This window comes from Panthera uncia (genome assembly GCF_023721935.1).
Source record: "Panthera uncia isolate 11264 chromosome B2 unlocalized genomic scaffold, Puncia_PCG_1.0 HiC_scaffold_24, whole genome shotgun sequence".
Lineage (NCBI taxonomy): Eukaryota > Metazoa > Chordata > Mammalia > Carnivora > Felidae > Panthera > Panthera uncia.
In genome coordinates this window covers 10,585,222-10,596,185 of record NW_026057580.1, presented here as the reverse complement: position 1 = coordinate 10,596,185, position 10,964 = coordinate 10,585,222, and positions in this window count along the sequence as shown.

Sequence of the window (10,964 nt, the reverse complement as noted above, 5' to 3'; positions counted from 1 at the left end):
TCACCTTTTTTCCTCTGGGGACCCATTGCTACCTCTACCAAAAAGCCTTCCCTGACTCCACCAGACTGGCTGGGACCACTCCCAGATGCCCTCAGATTCTCAGTACAAGGTTCTTTAAAAAAAAAAAAAAATTAACCTACAATATTAAAGGAAAACTTTAACTCACATCCATCAGAAACTGACAAATCAAACAGGCACATAATTACTAACAACACAGAAGAGTGAAACTGGATAGTTAACAAGCTTGATCTAGAAGAAATATGTAGGATCCTAGAAAAACTAGAAAATATGTATTTTTTTTTTCAGGTACAACATAGACACTTAGAAAAAAAAGAATCAAAATCATATAAACCACAATTGCTGCCCAAAAGCCATGACAATTTAAGAACAATAACAAAGAATATTTATTATATGCTTGGAAATTTTTTTTAATGTTTTTTAATGTACTTTTAAACTTTAGAAATCTACCTGTAATGAAAATGTTAAACAAGATATTATAATAGAATTTAAAATATTTGAACTGGGGGCACCTGGGTGGCTGAGTCAGTTAAGTGTCTGATTCTTGATCTTGACATGATCTCAAGGTTCCTGGTTTTGAGCCCCACATCCTGCTTTATGTTGACAGCATGGAGCTTCCTTGGGATTCTGTCTCTCCCTTTCTCTGCCCCTCCCCCACTTGTTTTCTCCCTCTCTCTGTCTCTCTCTCTCAAAATAAATAAACTTTTAAAAAATTAAAATAAAATATTTTGAACTGAATGACAGTGAAAACACTGCCTATCTAAACTATGGAATGTAGCTAGAACAATTCGTGAAAAAAATAAATGTGTATATTAGGAAGGAAAATTCGAAAGTCATTGAATTGGACAGGTATTTCAAGAAATTAGAAAAAGAGCACAGAACAATCCTAAAAAACTAAGGAAGAAAATAATAAAGATACTTTTAGAAATTAATGAAATAGGGGAGCCTGGGTGGCTCAGTTGCTTAAGCAACTGATTTTGACTCAGGTAGTGATCTCACACTCGTGAGATAGAAATTGAGCCCACAGTTGCTTAGGATTCTCTCTCTCCCTCTACCCCGGCCCCCACTCACAGTCTCTCTCAAATAAAAAAAATTTTAATATGAAATTTATTGTCAAATTGGTCTCCATACAACACCCAGTGTTCATCCCGACAGGTGCCTTCCTCAATGCCTATCACCCACTTTCCCCTCCTCCACTACCCCCCATCAACCCTCAGTTTATTCTCAGTATTTAAGAGTCTCTTATGGTTTGCCTTCAAATAAAAATTTTTAAAAATTAATGAAATATAGGGGAGCCTGGGTGGCTCAGTCGGTTAAGCGTCTGACTTCGGCTCAGGTCATGATCCCGCGGTCCGTGAGTTCGAACCCCGCGTCGGGCTCTGGGCTGATGGCTCAGAGCCTGGAGCCTGCTTCCGATTCTGTGTCTCCCTCTCTCTCTGCCCCTCCCCCGTTCATGCTCTGTCTCTCTCTGTCTCAAAAATAAATAAACGTTAAAAAAATTAAAAAAAAAATTAATGAAATATAGAAGAAAATAGAGGGGTGCCTGGGTTGCTCAGTGGATTGAGCGTCCAACTCCTGCTCGGGTCATGATCTCATGGTTCATGGGTTCGAGCCCTGGTCGGGCTCTGTCCTAACAGCACAGAGCCTGCTCCGAATTCTTGGTTTCCCTCTCTCTCTGCCCCTCTGCCACCCCTCTCAAACATAAAACGAACATTTAAAAAAAAAGAAAAGAAAAGAAAAAATAGAGCAGAAAAATATATATATTTACAAAGGCTACTAATATTAAAAAATCTCTGACCAGCGGTGCCTGCGTGGCTCAGTCACTTAAGGTGACTCTTGATTTCGGGTCAGGTCATGATATCACAGTTTGTGGGTTTGAGCCCAAGCCCTGCATCAGGCCCCAAGATGACAAGACCAAGCCTGCTTGGGATTCTCTTTCCCTCTCTCTCTGCCCTTTCCACATTTGCACTCTCTCTCTCTCTCTTTCAAAATAAATAAATAATAATTAAAAACTTTATAAAAAAAAATTTAGCCACCAATGGGGTGCCTGGCTGGCTCAGTCAGAAGAGCATGTGATTCTTAATCTTGGGGTCATGAGTTCGAGCCCCACGTTGAATGTAGAGATTACTTAAATAAACTTAGAAAAAAATTTTAGCCATCAAAAAAACCCACCAAACCCAGATAGTTATGAAACTTCCAAACCAGAGATCATTCCAGTCATATAAAAATTATTCTAGGGGCGCCTGGGTGGCTCAGTCGGTTAAGCGACCGACTTCAGCTCAGGTCATGATCTCACGGTCTGTGAGTTCGAGCCCCGCGTCGGGCTCTGTGCTGACAGCTCAGAGCCTGGAGCCTGTTTCAGATTCTGTGTCTCCCTCTCTCTCTGACCCTCCCCCATTCATGCTCTGTCTCTCTCTGTCTCAAAAATAAATAAACATTAAAAAAAAATTTAAAAATTATTCTAGCTGTCAGGAAACAGGAAAAGTTTCTCAACTTAATTCATGAGATTAATGTAATCTTCATACAAAAGCCAGGCAAGGGCAAACTGAGAAAGTAAAATTATAAAACAATTTCACTCATGAACATAGATGCAAGAAAAAAAAGAACTTAATAAAAATATTTAAAAACCTAAACCAAAATTGAATAAATAATACAAAACAACCTAACCAGTGTTTATCCTAGGAAAGTAATTCACTATTCATGCAATTTCTAATTCTGTTCATGCAATTCATTGCATTAAGAGATTAAGGAGGAAAATCCATCTGACCATCGCAGTCAATACAATAAAAGCAGTTGACAGCTTTTGTTCATGATAACTACTCAAATTCTATAAGCAGGAAAAAACCCATTTCACAAGTCATTTATGATTTTTAAAATTATGGGCACCTGGGTGCTCAGTTGGTTAAGCATCTGACTTTGACTCAGGTCATGATCTCACAGCCCGTGGGTTCGAGTCCTGTGTCGGGCTCTGTGCTGACAGCTCAGAGTCTGGAGCCTGCTTTGGATTCTGTGTCTCCCTCTCTCTCTGACCCTCCCCTGTTCATGCTCTGTCTCTCTGTCTCAAAAATAAGTAAACATTAAAAAAATTAAAAAAAAAACAATTATGAATGTATGTCTTTATTCTCCCATGAAATTTAGTGTTCACTTTTGTTTTTATTTTTTTTAACATTTATTTTTGAGAGACAGAGTGAGAGAGAGCACCAGTGGGGGAGGGGTAGAGAGAGGGGGAGACACAGAATCTGAAGCAGGCTCCAGGCTCTGAGCTGTCAGCACAGAGCCCAACAACAGGCTCGAACTCACTGACTGTGAGATCTTGACCTGAGCTGAAGTCCGATGCTCAACCCACTGAGCCACTAAGGCACCCTAGTGTTCACTTTTGAAATAGTTTTGTATTTTTCTTCTGTGTCTTTCTTCCTGTTCGCATTCATACCCTCTTGTTATCTATCATCTGTTCTCTGAGTACTTGTATTTCTGATGTGTGTCCTTCCTTCACTGCTAAAAGGCTACACCAAGTTTTGTTGTGTTTCAATTCATGATGGAATTTTGGGTTACAATTTCCACAAGGTTTTGGCCATGTATTTCTGGTGTGTTGTCATCTGTCAGTAAATTGTGTTGCTCTTTTTTTACCTTTTTTCTCATAGCTAATGGAATACAGTCTTTGTTCATTTCTTTTTCTTTTTTTTTTTTTCCTTTTTCTTTTTCTAAAGAAACTGTATGTCCAATGTGGGACTTGAACTCAGGACCCTGAGTTCAAGAGTCATGCTCTACCAACTGAGCCAGCCAGGTGCTTTTTTTTTTTTCTTCAAATGTTCCTTTCTTTTCATCACTCATATTTAAATGAGATCGAGTTTTCTAAACTGTTGGCAGGAGGGCCTTGTGAGGGGGGTGAGGAGAGGGTCCAAGATGGATTTCCAGATTTACAAGTTCAAGGGCTCCTCCACTATTGCCATAACAGTAGATTATTTGCTTAAAATTTGGCACCCCTAGGGTGCCTCAGTGGCTCGGTCAGTCAAGCTACTGAGTCTCGGTTTCAGTTTCGGCTCAGGTTGTGATCTCAGGGTTTCCTGAGGTTGAACCCTGCCTCAGGCTCTGCGCTGCCAATGTGGAGCCTGCTTGGGATTCTCTCTCTCTCTCTCTCTCTCTCTCTCTCTCTCTGCCCCTCCCCTACTCACGCTGTCTCTGTCTCTCTCAAAATAAATAAATAAACTGAAAAAAAATTTTTTTTAATTTGGCACTCCTATACGGCCACTACCTTCTCTGCCTCTGAGAGCGTCTCCTAGTTAAGCAAGTGTTTACCCCCAACCTGACGCTTCTTTATTTCCCAGGAGGCCTCACAGGCCGTCATCTCCCAAGTGTGCATAATGTTTGGGTAATGCACTTAACATTAAGGAGAATTTGGGGGCACAGTTGGTTGGGTGTCCGACTTCGGCTTAGGTCATGAACTCGTGGTTTGGGAGTTCAAGCCCCTTGTCAGGCTCTGCTCTGATGGTTCCGAGCCTGCTTGGGATTCTCCCTCTCCCTATCTCTCTGTCCCTTCCCCACTTTCTCTCTCTTGTTCTCTCTCTCTCTCTCTCTCTCTCTCTCCCTAAATAAATAAATAAATAAATAAACTTTAAATAAATTTTAAAAAATAAAAGCATTTTGCTGGCACTTTCTGATATCTGCCACCTCTGGGTCCCTTCAGGCACTTAGTTATTTTTATTTATTTTTAAAATGTTTATTTATTTATACTGAGAGACAGAGAAAGAACACACTTGCGAGCGAGAGAGCAGGGGAGGGGCAGAGAGGCAGAGAGAAAATCCCACGTGGGCTCCACACTGTCAGCTCAGGAGCTGACATTCTCCCTCCTTTAAAACATTCTCTCTCCACCTTTTACCAATACTTGAGTCCATTTAGTCAGCCCTGCACTCAGGTTTTCCTTCTCCGGGTGATGCCCTTCCTCCCAGGAAGGAGTATTTGTTTTTTTCGGAGCTGTCACTTGGACCCTCCTTCTCTCCCTAATCTTCCCTGACACGTTGTTGGGGACTGCCTCTGCCTTTTCAGTGTGGAATTTGGACACACGTACTCATAATTTGGAGTCTGTAGGTGTGTCGGGTGTCCTAGTTTCAGTGAAAATGTAGTGTGTGTGTGTGTGAGTGTGTGAGACACCAATCTCCTTATCGTTCTGTATGGTTTCCAGAAGACAAGAGGTGAAATTTAGGAGTAAACTGCTGCTGTGCTCCCCTCAAAGCCCTACAAGAAGGCTTTTTAGAAAAGAAAAGGCTTTCAGTAAGGCCGAGGTTTTCACCTGGCTTCAAGGAGAGCATCTTGTTAAGCCCCTGGGTCTGGTGCACACGCCAGGAAACCCTTTTACCCATTGACAGTGAGAAACAGAGCTGCAGAAATCCATTTCTCCCCAGGCCCTCACACTCCCTCCATACAGACGTATGCACATGGCATCAGTCAGAGTCTGGGGGAAAACAGGAAACAGCACCCTCAAATTAGGTTGAGGAGCTCATTTATTTTTTTTAATTTTTTTTAACGTTTTATTTATTTTTGAGACAGGGAGAGACAGAGCATGAACGGGGGAGGGTCAGAGAGAGAGGGAGACACAGAATCTGAAACAGGCTCCAGGCTCTGAGTTGTCAGCACAGAGCCCGACGCGGGGCTCAAACTCACGGACAGTGAGATCGTGACCTGAGCTGAAGTCGGACGCTTAACCGACTGAGCCACCCAGGCACCCCGAGGAGCTCATTTATTTACAAAGCTGTGAGTGGGGTAGAGGGGAATCACAAGGGATATTACCACCCCAGGTTCAAAGGAATGAGGGAAGAAAAAGATTACGGCAGAGATTCTAACTCATTTTGTACCGCAGATGTCTTTGGCATTCTGGTAAAGCATAAAATAAAAAATATATAACAAAGTAAACCCATTATAGTTACAAAAATATTAATTAAAAGTTGCAATAGAGGGGCGCCTGGCTGGATCAGGTGGATGAACATGTGACTCTTGATCTCCGGATTGTGAATTCAAGCTCCACCTTGGGTTAGAGATTGCTAAAAATAAATAAATAAATAAATAAATAAATAAATAAATAAAATCTTCAAAAATAAAAGTTGTGAGACATCTGGGTGGCTCAGTGGGTTAAGTGTCTGACTCTTGATTCCGGGTAAGGTCATAATCTCAAAGTTCCTGAGTTCAAGCACCGAGTTGGGCTCTGCGCTGACAGTGCGGAGCCTGCAGGCAATTCTCTCTCTCCCTCTCTCTCTGCTCCTCCCCACTCTCTTTCTCTCTCAAAATAAACACTTTTTTAAAAGTTGCAATTGGGGTGCCTGGGTGGCTCTGTCACTTAAGCGTCCGACTTTGGCTCAGGCCATTGATCTCGCAGTCCGTGAGTTGGAGTCCCATGTCTGGCTCTGTGTTGACAGCTCAGAGCCTGGATCCTACTTCAGATTTTGTGTCTCCCTCTCTCTCTGCCCCTCCCTTGCTCACGCTCTGTCTCTCTCTTTCTCAAAATAAATAAAGATTTTTTTTTAAGTTTTAATAAAAAAATAAAAAGTTGCAATAGGATAAATCATGTAGTTCTTTACTGCCACATTAAATAAAAGACATTTGTAATTTTTTAATTTTTATGTTTGTTTATTTTTAACAAAAGTGCTTGTCTTTTTTAATTTTTTTAAATGTTTATTTATTTTTAAAAAAATTTTTTAACGTTTTATTTATTTTTGAGACAGGAAGAGACAGAGCATGAACAGGGGAGGGTCAGAGAGAGGGAGACACAGAATCTGAAACAGGCTCCAGGCTCTGAGCTGTCAGCACAGAGCCCGACGCGGGGCTCGAACTCACGGACCACGAGATCATGACCTGAGCCGAAGTCAGCCGCTTAACCGACTGAGCCACCCAGGCGCCCCAAATGTTTATTTATTTTTTGAGAGAGAGAGACAGAGTGTGAGCAGGGGAGGGGCAGAGAGAAAGGGAGACACAGAATTCCAAGCAGGCTTCAGGCTCTGGGCTCTGGGCTGTCAGCATAGAGCCAGACGCAGGGCTTGAACTCATGAACTGTGAGATCATGACCTGAGCCAAAGTTGGATGCTTAACCAACCGAGCCACCCAGGCGCCCCTTATTATTTTTAGAGAGAGAGCGAGTAAATGGAAGTGACGGACAGGGAGAGAGAGAATCTTAAGCAAAGTCCACACTCAGTGCAGAGCCCCATGCAGGGTTAGATCTCACAACTCTGGGGTCAGGACCTGGGCCAAAATCAAGAGTTGGAAGCTCAAGTGACTGAGCCAGCCATGCACCCCTAAAAGACAAGACATTTGTTTTTTTATTTATTTAAAAATATGTTTTTAATGTTTATTTTTGAGAGAGAGAGAGAGAGAGAGCATGAGCGGGGGAGAGGCAGAGAAAGGAGACACAGAATCCGAAGCAGGCTCTCCAGGCTCTGAGCTGTCAGCACAGAGCACATCGTGGGGCTTGAACTCACAAACCGTGAGATCATGACCTGAGCCAAAATCAAGAGTTGGGACGCTTAACCAGCTGAGCCACCCAGGCACCCCTTAAATAAGAACTTTAAACTGTGGAGGTGCTGGGGCGCCTGGGTGGCGCAGTCGGTTAAGTGTCCGACTTCAGCCAGGTCACGATCTCGCGGTCCGTGAGTTCGAGCCCCGCGTCAGGCTCTGGGCTGATGGCTCGGAGCCTGGAGCCTGTTTCCGATTCTGTGTCTCCCTCTCTCTCTGCCCCTCCCCCGTTCATGCTCTGTCTCTCTCTGTCCCAAAAATAAATAAAAAACGTTGAAAAAAAATTTAAAAAAAAAATAAACTGTGGAGGTGCCTAGCCGGTTTCAGTCGGTAGAATATGGGAGTTCTGAAGTTGGGGTCATGAGTTTGAGCCGCAAATGGGTGTAGAGATTACTTAAATAAACTTTTAAAAAGTAAATAAATAGGGGCGCCTAAGTGGCTCAGTCAGTTAAGTGTCCGACTTTGTCTCAGGTCATGATCTTGCGGTTTGTGAGTTGGAGCCCTGCATTGGGCTCTGTGCTGACAGCTAGGAGCTTGGAGCCTGCTTCGGATTCTGTGTCTCCCTCTCTCTACCCCTCCACTGCTTGCACTCCATCTCTCGCACTGTCTCAAAAATAAATTAACATTAAAAAATAAATTAAATTAAATAAATAAACTTACAAAGAACTTTAAACTGTGATGTGGTTATTGACAAGGCAATACATGTAATGTGCCAGGCTCTCCATCAGCCAAAACTGGCTAGAAGCCACAGGTGCCCTTGGTGTGGTCTGTACAGGTCAGTTTCCTGGGGCAGAGAGCAGTGTGGGAGAGGGAGAGCGGAGGGGCAAACAGAAGACTTCCAGCACACACACACACACAGACAAGTTTTCTGGCCAGTATATTTTTTTTCCTGTAAGCACACTCCATGGAGCCTAATTCTAAGCAGCTGTTACCCAGGAGAGCACGGAATCATAACAAGGGCCCTTAGCAACACAGTGCTAGTTTCATATGGGATTCTAATCTCATGGGGTTCTCATGGGGTTCTAGTGGGTCGTTTCTTTTTTTCTTTTTTAATTTTTTTATGTTTATTTATTTTTGAGAGAGAGAGAGAGAGAGAGAGCGCGCAAGCGGGAAAGGGACAGAGAGAGAGGGAGACACAGAATCCAAAGCAGGCTCCAGGCTCTGAGCTGTCAGCACAGAGCCCAACACAGGACTCGAACCCACGAACTGTGAGATCATGACCTGAGCCTAAGTCGGGGCTTAACTGACTGAGCCACCCAGATGCCCCATCTAATGGGTCATTTCCTGAGCCAGCTCAGCATCATCTCCCTGACTCCTTGGCTGGACACTCTGGCCTCAGTGACTCCTCCTTTTTTTCTTCCTCCAAGGCTGACCTCTAAACCAAGCTTAAGCTAAGTTGAAACCTCCAGCCTGGGTTCAGCAAGCCTTGCAGGCTTGGGCACCTCTGTTGCTTTGGGGCAGTGGCTCTCTTGAGGGTGTATCCGCATCACCTGAGGCACTTGTTAAAAAACTAGTGTGGGGGCGCCTGGGTGGCTCAGTCGGTTGAGCGTCCGACTTCGGCTCAGGTTGCGATCTCGCGGTCCGTGAGTTCGAGCCCCGCGTCGGGCTCTGGGCTGATGGCTCAGAGCCTGGAGCCTGTTTCAGATTCTGTGTCTCCCTCTCTCTGCCCCTCCCCCATTCATGCTCTGTCTCTCTCTGTCTCAAAAATAAATAAACGTTAAAAAAATATTAAAAAAAAAAAACAAAACAAAACTAGTGTGTTAGGACCACTCCCCACTGTTTCTGATTCAGTAGGTCTGCGCTGAGGCCCAACAAGGGGCATTTCTAACTTGCTTCTATGTTAATGTTGATGGAAGGGCCACTCACTGAGAGCCACTATCTTAAGGGGATTCTGCACATCTCAGTTCAGTTCTAGATCTTGCAGCCTGTCAGAGAGCTATCTACTTCCCCTATGTCCAAGTTCTCGTGGATTCCTTGCAGCAGGCCCCTAAATGCACCCCTACAGCTATTTCCCACCTGTGCCCAGAAGCCCCACCTTCCCTTTACCCCTACCTACTATGAGCTAGTCTTCTCTGCAGTTGAGAGGGTAGGGCTCTGAGTTGGGGTGAGAGATGTCTTCTTGCATGTCTGTTCTTCACAGGCTTTCCCCACAGCTGTGTTCTGGCTGGGATTTGTTCTCTACCCTTTTGCCCTTCAAAAGAGTCTTTCTCTTCACTTTTGTCCCACGTCAGAGCAGGGACACTTTATCCCCAGACATTTCTCTGAGCATCTAAGCTCTATCCCACTGTGGTAGTCTGCCAAACCATCCTTGATGGAAAGAACAGTCTAGAAGGCAGTCACACCCTAAATACAGACCAGCGTCTTCCCAATGGCCTATAAAGCCCTACACAGTCTGGCCGTCTCCCCTCACACACCTGGCTCCAGCTTCACTGGCCATCCTGCTGCTTCGTGAATATTCCAGATAGCTAGACATATTCTCACCTCAGGACCTTTGCACTTGCTGTGCCCTCTGCCTGAAATGCTCCTCTCCCATATAGCCACAGGGCTTTTTCCATAGCTCCTTGAAATCTTTGCTCAAATATCATTTTCTCAGAGAAGCCTTCCTGATCACCCTATTTAATACTACAGTCCACCATAGCACTTCCTGTCCCCCTTCCCTACTTTGTTTTTCCGCATAGGTTCCTGCCACCTTTAATGATTATCATTTCTAAAATTTTTTATTTTTAGGTAATCTCTATACCCAACATGGGGCTCAAACTCACAACCCGGAGATCAAGAGTCACATTCTCCACTGACTGAGCCAGCCAGATGCCTCTAATATATTTAATTATTTATTTTTAACTTTTTTTTAAGCTTATTTATTTTTGAGAGACTGAGACAGAGCACGAGCAGGGGAGGGGCAGAGACAGAGAGGGAGACACAGAACCAAAGCAGGCTCCAGGCTCTGACCTGTCAGCACAGAGCCTGATGCGGGGCTCAAATTCACTAACCACGAGACCATGACCTGAGCCGAAGTCGGATGCTTAACCTACTGAGTCACTCAGGTCCCCCAATATATTTATTTTTATTGTCTGTCTGCCGCAATTACACTGTCCATGAGGACAAGAACTGACATTTGTTTGGTTCACTGAGCTAGCATATAGTAAGTACTTGATAAATATTTGTTGAATAAATGTATGAATAAGGAAATGAATTCCTCCCACTAGGCGATGAGACCTGAGTGCAGAGTTGCAGCTTTCTCTGAAGGGTTAGAGGCAGGTGCAATAAAGGGAAGTCAAAAAGTCAGAGTTCACCCCAGCATCTCCCCTGACCTGCATGGGTCAGGGAGAGGGCAGTGAGAAGTAAATACTCCCGGCTGCAGAAGGGGAAATAAGGTGGAAGGAAGAGGAGAAGGAAAGGTGTCTCCATCAATGCTGGGGCAGGGTGGGTAGAGCTCTGGGTGGGGAGTT